The sequence below is a fragment of the Ornithorhynchus anatinus genome, chromosome 2 (assembly GCF_004115215.2).
Source record: "Ornithorhynchus anatinus isolate Pmale09 chromosome 2, mOrnAna1.pri.v4, whole genome shotgun sequence".
Classification (NCBI taxonomy): domain Eukaryota; kingdom Metazoa; phylum Chordata; class Mammalia; order Monotremata; family Ornithorhynchidae; genus Ornithorhynchus; species Ornithorhynchus anatinus.
In genome coordinates, this window is record NC_041729.1 from 13657997 (window position 1) to 13673716 (window position 15720).

General features: G+C 42.1%; 1 non-coding gene across 1 annotated transcript; it reads left to right on the forward strand.

Annotated features, from left to right (window-relative positions):
• The first annotated feature begins 7512 nt into the window (after positions 1 to 7512).
• Positions 7513 to 7650, forward strand: LOC114809403. Its single transcript, XR_003757189.1, has one exon. It is a non-coding gene; the product is annotated as a small nucleolar RNA SNORA7 (small nucleolar RNA).
• Positions 7651 to 15720: the final 8070 nt, after the last annotated feature.

A 15720-nucleotide genomic window follows, 5' to 3' on the forward strand; every position in this document is an offset into this window, starting at 1 on the left:
GTATTATGAACGAGTCAGCAAAAATAAAAGCCCAAGCAGGAATGGCAAATTCAATATAGTTTTCAAATACTGTGATGACTTCTTTCTTTGTTCACCGACTGATTTGCTTCCATGTTTTTTTTTAATCTTCTGAGTTTATCTACCTAAAACTTTCTGTTATTAATACTATGATTTAAAAAAAAAAAAACCTCTTGAATTATTAGCCCTCCAATCCAGGCTGAAACCAGCCAGAATTCTCAAATCAAGACATTATGAAATAGTAAAACCCTACTAAGCCCATCCTAGTCTTCCAGAACGGCATGCCCAACGGTGATTTTAACATACATTTTTAAACGTTATCACCAGGTTTTCCAGTATCCCGGTGTCAGAATCGCCCAAAGGATATTGCCCTGCACCTCTTCAAACCGTTTCCTGGATTGTTAGAACAGGGAACGTGTGAGACAAAGCAGATAGCACTGATGAAAATGGTTAATTTGCCTGTTCTGAATGTGCAAAGACAATTCCTCTACTGCAGGAAGGAAATAACTGAGTTATTTCCACCAGGCCCGATTAAAGTCTCAGAGCCTCTTTACAGTGGAAACAGTGCCCCCTGGTGGACCTGGCTCACGGCTGCAGCTCTCGAGAGAAGGAAGACTGAAAAATCCCAAGAAAATTTACGCTTTGGGATCATCTGTTAGACCAAGTCGCCATTTGAGTTGCCCCCAACAAAACAACATGCACATTAATTACAGTCTCTCTGCTTAGAAGGCCTTATTTGCCCATAACCTGCCCATTATCTCTGATTCACACCAACCTGTGGCCGTGACCTCCCCGCCCCAGGATGGTCATTCTCCGATGCAGTTGCCATCCATCGCGGTTCGTGTGACTGGGCCTGACTGAATGGGGTCCAGATTGCTGAAATATGATCTTTCGTGTAAGAACGATTTGCAGGCAGGTTTGAGAATTAGTGGCTGAAACCAATTGTGGATTAGGAATAGTGAAAAAGACCTCTGCTCCCATCTCCTCCCTTCTAAAGGCTCCACAAAAACATTTGGGGGGCAATAGTTTTAGTTTCCTTAACTCCATTGAAAGAGAATCAAATACCATTAATAATAGTCATTTAATACTCCATGGCCCTCTCGCTAATTGTGAAAACCTTTCACAGTTTTTCAGGGAGGTGACATTTGTCTTTTAAAAGATGTGTTGATAGGCTTGTGATTATGAAATTACACTTTGTGTGCCTCTCTAAAGGCCAGATTCCCATAATTCCCTCGAAAACGAGATAAAAGTTATGAAAAAGTATTCAGTTTCAGCAGATTTGAATGAGTAAAAGTCAAAAAGGTGTCGGAGCATCTCTTCATACTTGCTTGCTACTCCTACCTGTAATTTACTTTAGTGAATGCCTCCTTGGTTAGATTGTAAGCTTCTTGAGGGCAGAGATCATTTCTACTTACTCTATCGTACTCACCCACAGAAACTACCCGGTGAATTCGATTGGGTATCACCATTATTATTGAAATATCATTAAAAGATGTTGGACAATTCTACTCCTTATTTTCCTTAAAGAAACCATTCCCCAGGCCCAAACTACACTTTGAAAGAGCAAGAACTACCAGCACATTCTTCTGGAGAACAAAGTGCTCTGCTGAGTAAAATATGATTTTGTTTCCAATTGCCATATATTGGGCCTTTGGGGAAAAAAAAACAAAATCAGAAAGAAGAGTTATTTGTAGTAACACTAGGGGAAAAATGACAGCTTTCTTGATTGATGACCCTATTTACTTTCTAATGAGTGGAAGGGGATCAGCTGTGTTGGCAAAAGCTTTTAACACACTGCCTTGCAAGAAACCTTAAAGGGGTCAGGTATAAGGTAAAAAAAAATCTAGTGGGTCAAAAGAAATCAGGTGCTTTGGTTTAAAGAAATCATAAGGCAAACATAAGGTGCAATAAAGAAAAGGTAAAAATAATGTAAATAAAACTTTCAATGATTTCTTTAAAGGTGAAAGGCAATCATTTGGCTTTGATTGGAATATTTTCTGATAAAAAACTAAAATGAGCATAAAGAAGATTCCCCTATCAACATCTCCAGTGTCACTGAGAGATGCATTCCTTTCTTCAAAATTCCCAAATTTCATTATATTGCACAGTTGTCAGTGACTACAACCGAGATCCCTCAGGGATCGTGGAGGTTTCCTAGATATCGTGTTTGTTGGAGCATTTAACTATATACAATTGTTCTCCATGATCGAGACGATGCTTCAGATGCTAAAAGCAACCCGAGATTCTGGAAATTATTTCATCAATTTGGTTGACTAGGCACATTTGCATTTAAAAAAGTGTTAATGCAATCACATGATAGTATGGCCGGTAGAATGCTAACGACATAATGAAAATAATGGCATTATTCGTTAAGCACTTATTATGTGGCAAGTATTGTGGCTCAGTGGAAAGAGCCCGGGTTTGGGAATCAGAGGTCATGGGTGCTAATCCCAGCTCCTCCACTTGTCAGCTGTGTGACCTTGGGCAAGTCACCTAACTTCTCTGCGCCTCAATTCCCTCATCTGTAAAATGGAGATTAAGACTGTGAGCTCCACGTGGGACAACTGATCACCTTGTATCGTCCCCAGGGCTTAGAACAGTGCTTTACATATAGTAACTTAACAAATGCCATCATTATTATTATTATTACTAAACACTAGAGTAGATACAAGATAATTAGATCGGACACAGTCTCTGTCCCTCATGGGGCTGAGTTTACAAGTAGGTGGGAGAAAAGGTATTGAATCCCCATTTTACAGATGACAACACTGGGGTGCTGAGTTAAGTGACTTGCCCAAGGTCACACAATGGGTAAGCAGCCAAGCTGGTATTAGAACTCAGATCCCCTGATGCCCAGGCCCGTGCTCTTTCCATTAGACAACACTGCTTCTTCCCATAAAGCACAGTCCCCATCACCAATGAGGAAATAAGGGATGGTCAGTTTAACTAGTGAAGTATTGTGGCTTAGTGGAAAGAGCCCGGGCTTGGGAGTCAGAGGACATGGGTTCTAATTCTCCCTCTGCCACCTGTCTGCTGTGTGACTTTAGGCAAGCTCCGTCACTTCTCTGTGCATCAGTTATCTTGTCTGTAAAATGGGAAATACAACTGTGAACCCCATGTGGGACAACCTCAGTACCCTGTATCTACCCCGGCACTTAGAACAGCGCTTGGCACCTAGTAAGCGCTTACCACATACCATAATTATTATTATTTTACTATTGCTATTTTATTCAACTTTGCACTAAGATGCAATAAGGCACTAGTAAACCAGCATTAGAATTCTATTCTATCCCATAGTATAAACCTAAATTATCTGGAGAGAGCCAAACAAGTTGGTTTTACAGCATTTTTAAGGGCCTACTGTATGCTAAGCACTGTACTAAACACTGGGGTAGACATACCAGATAATCAGGTTGGGCACACTTTCTGCCCCACATGGGGTTTGCACTTTAAAGTTAGAGGGAGAGTGATTTATTCCTCATTTTATAGATGAGGAAACAGTCTCAGAGAAGGGATGTGACTTGCCCAAGATCACACAGCAGATACGTGATAGAGTGGTAATTAGAACCCAAGTCCTCTTTCCCCTGGGCCATGCTGCTTCCCCGTGATAAAAACTGGCTCTGGAATAATTAGGTGAGGGGGAACTCAACTCGAGGGATTGGCCATCCAATCCTAGCAGTCTTGCACACATCCCTGGTTCAGATGAAAACTAAGTGGTCCCTAGAGCACAACTCCAATCTCAGATGAGCACTTGGGTTGAATTTAACCTGCTTTCTCTTTCAATTTAGCCTCGGGGTCTGGGCTTAAGGCTAGAGACCCGCTATAGTCTATGGCCGCAGGGAAGCGGGCAAGTGGACAATTCTACTTCTTATTTTCCTTAAAGAAACTGGCTCGAGTCAGGCTGAAAGCTGTGGTTGCTGAGGACAATCCTCCTCCTGATCGGCCACACCGCCGCTGCTGCTGCTGCACGCTCCACGCCTCCTTCACCTTCTCTTCATCTTTACCTTCCTCTGCAGACTCCTCCAAAACAGAACAATCTTCCTGCCAATAGAAGCCCTGGAGGCCCCATAGATGGAATATCTGCCCTCAAGACGGCTCCAACCATTGACAAGGTTTATGCCAGTTCCGTGTTCAGCCCCCACGGCCTGGAGCAATCCAGAGTTTGTACTGAAGTGATGGTCGGGTGTGTAAAGAGCAATCAATCGATCGATCAATCATATTTACTGACCACTTAATGTGTGTAGTACATGGTACTAAGCCCTTGGGAGAATACAAAATAATGCTAGACGCTTTTCCTGCCCACTCTGAGTTTTGAATCTAGAGGGTCCAGTTTGGTCCCTGAAAGTGACACATTAATCGGCAATTTAAGAAGCCAAACACCAGGTGAAATCCACAGTTAGAGTGACCTGCCTAGTAACACAGATCTAGGGTGCTCCCTAGAGACATTCCTTGATTCATCCTTCCCATTCCCTCCATGACATGACATTGGCAACCATGAACCAGTTTTCTGGGTTTGTTATTTACTTATCTATCCATTTCTGCTTGGGAATTTGAATATATCCTTGGGTTCTCCCCACTTCTGTATGGGCGCTTCCCATTTCCTTGCAAGCTCTCCAAAAGCAAGGACCTGTCTTAAATGGTCCTAAGGGCCAAGTGAAGACCTGTCCTAGACTGTCCTAATGGCCAAGTAAAAGTCTCTACATAGGGTGGTTTCTCAGTGAATATAATAACTATTAATAATACTAATAATAATTGTGGTAATTGTTAAGCACTTACTATGTGCCGGGCCATGTACTAAGCTCTGAGGTGGATAGAGAGCAAATCAGGTTGAACACAGTTCCCCTGCCACATGGGGTTCCCAGTCTCAAGCCCCATTTTATAGATAAGGAAGCTGAGACACAGTGAAGTGAAGTGATTTGCCCGAGGTCACACAGCAGAGACATGGCAGAGTAGGATTAGAACCCACGGCCTTCTGACTCCCGGGCCCAGCCTCTTGCCACTAGGCCATGCTACTTCTGGAGATGATCCTGATTCTCCATAGGACTCAGAGCATCATGACTCCGTGATGCTGTTCCAAGTCTTACATCACACTTTGGCAGGATCTCTCATCCCATCATATTGCTTTGACTCAGCCCATATCCAGGGAAGTGGCCCAAAACACCCTATAGACTTGTTTCAGAAATTATCAACTCTCAAAACATTTCATTAAAAGAAAGCCAGAATCTGTATCCTCTTGCCTTCAAAATTGCATATTCATATCGCAAATCTGCAATTGAAATGAATCACTGGAGAGATGCTTTTATTCAAGTCGAACTTTTCCAGCTATCTTCAGCTTGCACTTGGAAGCTGTGATCTCTTCCCTCTCTCCATTACCTCCAGGCACTCCTTGGTTGAAAATTACATGGCAAAATGCTAGCATTTAGAATAAAATGGAACATTTAGTGAAGCTTTTTGCAAAAGAAAAGCCGTTTACTAACAACCGCAAATTTGGTGAAGGGGACAGCCCTGCCTTCGCTACGCTAATGGTGCATTTTTCTTAAAACGTTGGATAAACTGTAGAAGGGGTAAGCTTTTGCCCAACTGAAACCTCGGAAAACCATGTGCCTTCCATGAAATTGGACTACATTTTGGGGACTATCAGTGTTTCTTGGCAATAGCAATTCTGGGAGGCTACATTTTTATGGGATTTGTTAAGTGCTTACTATGTTCCAGGAACTGTACTAAGCATTGGGTGGAAACAAGGTAATTAGGTTGGACGTAGTCCCTGTCCCACGTGAGGCTCACAGTCTTCATGCCCTTTTTACAGGCAGGATAACTGAGGCAGAGAGAAGTGAAATGTCTTGCCCAAGGTCACCCAGCAGAAAAGTGTCAGAGCTGGGATTAGAACCCAGGTCCGTCTGACTTCCAGACCCTAGTGCTCTAGTCTCTAGACCAAGCGGCTTTTGACAAACCCCAGGTCCAGGATGATTTGCATTTCCATCCATTTTGATAGCATTCAGAAAGATTTTTTCCTTCGCACATTCTGAGAGACCTTGATCCAGACACATGAGCCCATTCCACGTAATCCAACTGGGCTGTATCTAGTCCAGTGATCACGATTGGCCTTTAGTTTCTCCCCCATCCCCAAACTATCCTCTCCTGGACCAAAACGAGGATGTGAATTCCACTTCCTGGAGATTCATTTGAGAGTTGCACATTGATTCCTAACTATTCTGTACCCAACATAGAATAAACTCACAGCCAAGGTCCTCGAGGCTAAGTTACCCCAAGTTGAGCAGTTTATTGCTCATTCTGGGCAAAACTAATATCACTTTGTCATCACCGTCTTTATCAGAGTTTTCATCATCATGAACGGTTTTTACCAAGTATGTCTGTGTACAGACCTAAGTACTTGGGAGCATACGACAAGAGTAGAAGTCAGAATCCCTGCCCTCAAAGAGTTTGCAATTCATCGCTTAAAATCAAGACAATCAGAACAACTGAACAAACTGAACACAACAAGCTGAAGACACAAATCACAGATCCGTTGAAGAGTAAGAAGATTCAGAGTCAATTCTCGCGCATGTGTGGGGGTTGTCAATCGACAGTATTTATTAAGCATGTACTGTGTGCAGAGCACTATTCTAAATGCTTGAGAAAGCTCAATAAATGCCACCGATTGTGCATGAAAATAGATTTATGCGCACAAACTGTTTCTTCTGACACCATGATATCAGAAACTAAACAAGCTCACACTGTCGCTCAAATGATCCCTAATTCTACTGTCACAGTCTTTCCAAAATGAAGAGAAACATACATTCTAGGAGAGCTGACTGTATTTTGACTGGCATCATACCAATTGAGCTACTCGTTGAATTTTTCATGGGAACCACGCAGTAATGATTCTTCCCTTGCACATTTCAGTTGTATTTTTCATCCTTGTCTTAGAAAAGATATTCTATAAATAAGGCGTCCAAATCATTCATCCAGAATCGGAGCCAACCAGAGAGCAAGTGTGACTCTGAGGTCCAGGAAGGAAAAGGGGATCTTTTCTTCAATACTATTCTCCCTCTTCTACCTGAGGATCCACTGCCTAGACCTTGCTGAGTACAGTACCGGGCCTAGAGTAAGCACTCAATAAATACCACTGATTGATTGAGAATGGAGGAACAGAATGTTTTGATTCTGTGCAAAGATGGGCATTTAGATGAAACTAACCCATTAAAAGGTCACCGCATTTATCTCCAATGCGTTAGAATTTCCTATAGGTTTATGTCCCTCCTTGGTTCTTTCAAGCTAGTGAGGGGCATAATTGATGGATTGATTGATCGACCAAACCACTTCAGCAACATTTAATGATTTTTTTACCGAAGAATAAGAGTTGCCATTTGGTACACACTTTCCATTTCTGTCTGTTGTTTGTTAGAGAGCTAGCAAACTTAGACATCTCCAAATAATAAAGAACTTAGACTAAAAAGGACTTGAATCTAATAGCTGTACTCTAGTGGCAACTGGCCCCCCTCAGGGTCACACCTGGAGAGTTCCCGGTCCTCTACCAGTCTCAACTACAGGAGGGAGAGTCAGGCAGAGGCACATCCATTCCATTCCTAGTTTGGGCAGTGGCTAGCGAGTGGAAGGCCATCTGCTACAAGTCAAAACTCACCTGTGCTGGGCAGCAGTGGCATGGCAGAGAATCAAAGGTGACGACTCAAGATTACTGTGTGGAAAAAAGCAATGGCAAACCAATTCTGTATTTTCACCGAGAAAACTCTATGGATATGCTACCCTGATTCCAGATGGAGTTGAGGCGTTCTGGGAGAGATGTGTCCATGGCAGTGCTATGGGTCGAAGACGACTTGACAGCATTAAAGACAAGACAGAAGTGGCAGTTGAAGGATTTTCCAAGCGGATTACCCTTATATCTCAAAGTGATATACATCACACATAGTAGTCTAATTTAAGATGACTAAAAATACCTTAACATATAGAAGGAGTATGGCCTAGTACATAGAGCATGGACCAGGGTCAGGAAATTAGAAAGACCTGGGTTCTATTTCTGACTTCACCACATGCCTGCTGTGACCTTGGGCAAGTCACTTAACTTTTCTGTGCCTCAGTTCCTTTACCTGTAAAATGGGAATTAAGACCGTGAGTCCCTCATGGGACATGAACTGTGTCCAACCTGATTATCTTGTCTCTATCCTAGCTCTTAGAACAGTACCTGGCACTTAGTAAGCACTTTACAAATTCCACAAAAATAAAAGGAGGATTACACTAACAGAAATGCGCCGACACACACACAAAAAATTGAGTGTCTTGAAACAATTTGTATTCTTTTTCACAGTTTCTACCTCTTGGTTTAATTATTTTCCATTCCTCCTGAATTCAATTAAGTCGTCGAGACTTTAATCAATATTTTCAAGGAGTTCAATTCATAAGTAACGGAGTTACTAGTCAGTCACCTATTGATTTGATTAAAAACAGGGAAGCTTTAGAGGGAAATGGATGATTTTGGTTTCACTTTTGAAGCAACGTTCTTTTTGAGAAAATCAAAATATTCTGCTATAATAACTCAAAATGCTTTCAGTTATGAACGTAACTTTCCAATTTCCTGCCATTAGTCTGAACTCGTTTCCAAAGAGGTAATTTTTCAAATTCCATAAACACCAGAAATAATGAGGAAATCTAAAGAACATCATGGTATAATAATGAAAATCAAAATCGTTCAACAAGATATGGATGCATCTATGGGAACTGTTTATTCTCTTTTTTGGATGCTCATTCTCTGCTTTGATCATAGACTCAAGTCAACAGGGCAGTGTGCTTCTTTAGATCTCTCGAGCTCTTACCATAAATAAGAACCACAAGACTCCGTACGCTTTGAAGATATTTTCCCAACGCTGCAAAGTGAGGCAAATGGTTCAAATTTATAAGGCCGTGTGCTCCGTCAAAAGACCAAAGAGGCACGTTTCATTATATAAACAAAAAGGTGAAAGTCCTCGCTTGAATGAAAAGGAAAATTGTTCCTGTTTGGGCAGCCTACAGAGCCTACTTTATGAAATAAAAATCAGATCCAGCCCTGTCTTACTCAAATAGCTTTGTAGCCTGAAAAAATTACATTATCTGCCTGACCTTATTAGACTACTTGATAGTAAATGGAATAAAAACTACGATGCAATCAGCTGTTATGGATGGTGTTGGAATTTCAGACGTACGGTGGGGAGAGTGCAGGCATTTGCACTCATTGCGTACAGTGGTGTGCATATCTAATAAAGTTATAATTCCAGCAACCTATAATATTCATATCATTATGGCCTTGCCTTTGTGGCGAGGAACCCCTTGACTCAACCGCTACAATTACTCTACTATTTGATAAGCTCTTACTATGTGCAAAACACTGTGTTAAGTACCGGGGTAGAGATAAGATAATCAGGTCAGACACAGTCCCTTCCATCACACTCTAAAGGGAGGAGAAGCAGAATCTTCACTGAATCTTCATTTTACAGATGAAGCCTAAAGAAGTTAAATGACTTGCCTAAGGTCATACAGCAGGGATATGGAGAAGCCAGGATTACAACCCAGGTCCTCTGACTCCCAGGCTCATGTTCTATCCTCTTGGCCACAGTGCTTTGGGATCTGGATGAGGAGGACCTGTTTCAGGGGTGAAACACAAGCTTTGGAATTCTGGAGAAGAGAGGATTGAGAGAAGACGTAGCAACGGGTTTTCAGGAGCTATTGCCTAGTGCTCCACAAATGTATGGGAAATCGGGTCAGAAGAGGTTTGATTTAGAAGACTGTAAGCTCCTTGTAGATGTGGATTGGGTCTACCAACTTTATTTATTGTACTCTCCCAGAAGCTTAGGATAGTGTTCTGCACACAGTATGTGCTTAATAAATGCCACTGATTGATAGATGGGAGAATTTTAAGATTACAAAGTCCCAAAGCAACCAGGTTATCAAGATAATCACCGACTTAAAAGTATTCCTATAACCCTCTAGAGAGTCATACAAGAACTTGAGGCTGGGTAGGAGGAGGCAGGTAGAGTTTGTTACTAAGATCTGTTCAACTGGAGCAGTGGGACTCTGAAAACTAACACCTCCCCAAAACTACTCATTTATTCACCTTTATACTGTTGTCATGATTTGTAGATCCTGTTGCTAGTTATTGTGGCTAATTATCCCCTGTTACCATCCCTTTTTTTCTGCCCTTTAGATGGTGAGTCCTACTGGGGACTGGGAATGGGTCTGATCTGTTATATTTGTATCTTCCCTAGAATCTAGCAGAATCTTCGGCCAATTGCACTTGTTTAATAACTACCGTAACTAATTAGAAGGGGAGAATGTATAAAATGGCCTTTAAACTCCTAGGCTGCAGATTCTGAACCAAATCCTTCACAAACCTCTGCAAGTCACATGAACTCCTGTTGCTTTAGTTTCATGTGTTGAAAAAGCCCCCATTATTGTATTATTTTGGGGGAAGAAAGGGCTGAGGCTTCAATATTGTGGACCAATGGAATAATCGTATCTGGATAGAAATGGCATTAGTGTATGATGAAGAATCCATTGATCATATTGATCACTTCCTCTTTTTAGTGGTATTCGTTAAGTGTTTACTATGTGTCAAGCACTGGTCTAAGTGTGGGGACAGATACGAGATAATAGGGTTGGTCACGGCCCATGTCCCACAAAGGACTCACAGGTTAAAATGGAGGGAGGATTTAATCCCCATTTTACAGATGAGGTAACTGAGGAACAGAGAAGTTAAATGACTTTCCCAAGGTCACCCAGCAGACAGGTGGCAGAGCTGGGATTAGAACCCAGGTCCTCTGACTCCCAAGACTGTGCTCTTTCCACTAGTCTACTCTGCTTCTGTACTCTGCAGAGCACTCTGCTAAACACTTGGGAGAGCACAAGAGAGTCTGCATACACCAACCTGTCCTCAAGGAACTTACAGTCTTGTGGGTACTGTATTAAGCATTTCAAAAAGGATAACGGTTGGTAGACATGATCCCTGATTCCTACCCTTGTGGAGTTCACAATCTACATATGGGCAGCTTGGGTTTTACCATGCCATTCAATTTAATGGTTTTAAAAAAATATTTGCCTCCATGTAGAGCAATTTTTTTGTGTAATTTTCCTCTTGAACAAAATCTTTAATTCCAAGGATATGCTACATCACAAATACTGCCTGTCAGTTACAGCACTTCATTCATATTTATTTTGACGAAGAGGCAAAGACAGAGATATTATTTCTTTGGAGTCTGTTTCTCTTTGAAGTTATTTGGGAGATGCAATTCGCATGTAGTAAATGAAATCTGTGAGATTAAACCTCAGGTTGAAAAACAACAATGAATGTTTCATGAACAATTAAGATGCCACAAAGTGGCCCCATTTCTTTTCCATAAACATCCCATTTATTTTCCGGAGGATGTAGTTGAATTGCAAACACCTTTGAAGCCCAAAATGGGGATTTTTAAGACCCTGAGTGTGGAAAGGAGACGAAACAAGCCGGGGGAATTTTTGAGCTTAGGCGCATCTGTTTCTACTGAGAACTGCTTCCGTCCCACACTATATCTTTGATTATGCAAATATGAAGAGGATAATGTATACATTAGTGGTCTGAAATAAATAGACGCTGCACTATTATTGCTAAACTTTACTTATCTCGCTGTAATTTTAAGCTGCATTTATACAGAACCCCAGCTGCATGAAGTCCAGAAGAATACTGCAATCAAGTAACAAGTAGAAGTAATTTTTAACTCCCTCCTCTCTTCCTTTGCCTTTCTTTTTGCATAGCCTGCACCTTCCTTATTTTACACAAAATAATATATGCACTGATATATATGTACAGTTCTGCCATCAAAAGAAAGGGGAAAATAGAAGTGGAGGAGAAAAAATTCCAGCAGAAGAGCAATGTAGGAAGGGGAGGAGGTGAAATCTCCACTCCTAGATTCCCATTTAAAGTTTTCCAGGTGCCAGAACCACTAGAATACACTGAAGAATTGGCAAAGCAAGTGGGATAGAGCAGGAATTAGTGACTGTCAGTAGATCAAACATCTAGTAATGTAGCAAAGCCATGATTCACGGTCTCAGAGGCATCATCATCATCATCATCAATGGTATTTCTTGAGCATTTATCATTTGTTTGGGAGAGTATAATACAACGGAGTTAGCAGACACGTTCCCTGCCCATAACGAGTTTATAGTCTAGAAGGGGAGACGAACATTAAATTAAATAACTGATTTATAGATATGTACATAATTGCTGTGGAGCTGAAGGTGGGGTGAATGCCAAGTGCCGAAAAGGTACAGATCCAAATGCATTAATGATGCAGAAGGGAGAAGGAGCCAGAGAAAAGAGGGAGGAGGAGATGCGATTTGAATGAGGCTTTGAAGGTGGGAAGAGTGGTCGTCTGGCACATATGGAGGGGGAGAGAGTTCCAGGCCAGATTGAGGATTTGGGAAAAGGCTCGTTGGTGAGATAGATGAGATCAGGGCAGTGTGAACATGCTGGATCTAGAGGAGTGAAATATGTGGGCTAGACTGAAATAGGAGATGGCTGAGGTAAAGCAGGAGCGGGAGAGCTGATTGAACGCCTTAAAGTTTCGGTAAAGAGTTTGTGTTGAATATGAAAGTGGATAGGCACCCACTAGAGGTTCTTGAGGAGTGGGGAGATGCGGACTGAACATTTTTTAGAAAAATAATCAGGGCAGCAGAGGGAAGTGTGGACTCGAGTGGTGAGAGACCGAATTGTACATTCCAAGCGCTTAGTACAGTGCTCTGCACATAGTAAGCGCTCAATATATACTATTGAATGAATAAATGAGAGACAGGAGACAGGGAGGTCAGCGAGGAAGGAGATGGGGTAGTCAAAGCAGGTTAGGGTAAATGCATAGCAGTTTGGTTGAAGAGGAAAGGGTGGATTTTAGCAATATTGTAAAGGGAGAATTGACAGGATCTGATGACAGAATGAATTTGTAGGTTATATAAGAGCGATGAGTAGAGGACTTGTGAGATAGGGAGGATAGTGATTTTTTTTAAGGTGTTATTAAGTGCTTACTTTGTGGCAGGCACTGGTCTAAGCACTGGGGTAGATACAAGTTTGGATACAGTCCTTGTCCCACATGGGACTAGCAATTTTAATCTCCATTTTACAGATGAAGTAATTGAGGCACAGAGAAGTTAAGTGACTTGCCCGAGGTCACACAGCAGACACGTGGCAAAGCTGGGATTAGAATTTAGGTCCTTCTGACTCCCAGCCCTGCGCTCTATCCATTAATGTTTACGGTGATGGGAAAGACAGAGGAAGGACAGGATTTGGGTGGGAAGATAAGGAGGTCTGTTTTTTACATGTTTAATTTGACATGTCAGTGGGCCAGCCAAAAAGGGTGTTTCTGAAGGCAGGAGGAAATGCAAGACTCCAGAGAAGGAGATATGTCAGAGCTGGAGGTGTAGATTTGAGAACCATCGTCATAAAGACAGTAACTGAAGCCATAAAATACCACATAATAAATACCATAGATTAATTTGGTTATGAACACAACAAGGATTTCTGATATTATCCTTTTTTTCCAGGTTATTTCCATCTTCTTGTCTCCATAAGACACTTAGCTCTATACCTTAAGGTGGAGATTTATCAGAGGAGATGGATACGGTAGATTCAGGTAATCATTTCTGGCATGAGGTGTCTCTCCCCTTTCTCAGTTGCTCATTTCTACTGAACTTTAACCCAGAGATTGAGAGCTGTATCCACAACCATTCCGAACCGAGTGAAATACACTTTTGCTAAATTTAGGAATTATAAAATGAGGGCACTTTGAAAAAAAAAACCAAACTTTTGAGTTTCAGTTCCAGATGTGCTAAATAGGAAAGTGGAATCATTGCCCTTTTAATTTCATAAACTCATTTTGAGATTCTGTCAAAATTATCTGTATACTTTCAAGAGCATTTACTAATGATTTCCCCCACACAAACATACACACACACACACAAAAAAAAAAAACTGTGAACGAAGCTAATGTTAACATCTCCATCTACTGGTACAGGCTCTCATAATATCCCGGCTGGAATATTGTGTCAGCCTCCTCTCTGATCTCCCTTCTTCCCGTCTCACCCCACTGCAGTCTATTCTTCATTCTGCTGCCCGGCTCATCTTCCTGCAGAAACGCTCTGGGCCTGTCACTCCCCTTCTTGAAAACCTCCAGTGGTTGCCTATCAACCTCCGCATGAAACAAAAACTTCTCACGCTAGGCTTCAAGGCTCTCCATCACCTTGCCCCCTTCTACCTCTCCTCCCTCTCTCTATCTACCGCCCACTCCGCACGCTCCGCTCCTCTGCCGCCCACCTCCTCCCCATCCCCCGTTCTCGCCTATCCCACCGTCGACCCCTGGGCCACGTCCTCCTGCTGCCCTGGAATGTCCTCCCTCCTCAACTCCACCAAACTAACTCTCTTCCCCTCTTCAAAGCCCTACTGAGAGCTCACCTCCTCCAAGAGGCCTTCCCAGACTTAGCCTCCCCTTTTCCCTCTGCTGCCTCTCTGCCTCCCGCTTCACCTCCCCTCAGCTAAGCTCCCTTTTCCCCCCTTTCCCTCTGCTCCTCCCCCTTTCCCTTCCCCCCGCCCCCAGCACTGTGCTCGTCCGCTCATTTGTATATATTTATATTACCCTATTTATTTTGTTAATGAGATGTACATCCCCTTGATTCTATTTACTGCTATTGTTTTTACCTGTCTGTCTCCCCCAGTTAGACTGTAAGCCCATCAGTGGGCAGGGATTGTCTCTATCTGTTGCCGAATTGTACATTCCGAGTGCTTAGTACAGTGCTCTGCACATAATAAGTGCTCAATAAATACTACTGAATGAATGACTCTCCAGGTACGAAAAAAAAAATTCAATAATGTCTGGGATTTGGGGTTTCCCACATCATAAACCAAACAGAATTTCAGAATTTTGGTATAGACTTCCAGATTTTGAGGTAGGGCTTTCTTATTGGCAGGGAAAATAAACCTATTAAGCTGAAGAAAAACCCATAGTTGATCGCTGATGGATCTGAGACTGCTAGGGGTCCTGGGGGAAGCCCCTAACCACATCTCCCTTATGTATTGAAATGTATCAAAGATATTTTTTGAGTGATTATTGTGTGCAGAGCCTTGAACTAAGCACTTGGAAAAGTACAATACAATAGAGTTGATAGACACAATCTCTGCCCTTACCCTTAAGGAGTTTTTTAATCCAATTAATGGATGAATGGTTCCTACACACTGAGCAGAGCTTTGAGGTAGAGGTGCAGATTCTTCTGTAATCCCACATTTTGGATCTTTGACTTACTGGAGGATAAAGGATGGAGCTAATGCTTCAGCCAGATTTTCTCAGCTCCAGATTCTGGTGACGGACCAAAATGTTTCCCTCCCTCTGGACTTTTAGGCTCATTGCAGGGAGGAAATGTGCCTATCAATGCTGTTTTTTAATAATGTTATTTGTTAAGTGCTTACTATGTGTCAAACACTGTTAAAGCCCTGGGATAGATACGAGTTAATTAGGTTGTACCGAGTCCGTGTCCAGCCTGGGGCTCACAATCTAAGTAGGAAGGAGAACAGGAAAACTGAAGCACTGAAAAATTTAGTGATTTGCCTAAGGTCACACAACAAGTAATTATACTCTCCCAAGTGCTTAGTCCAGTGCTCAATAAATACAATTGATTGATGGAATGATAAAACCTGGGAGG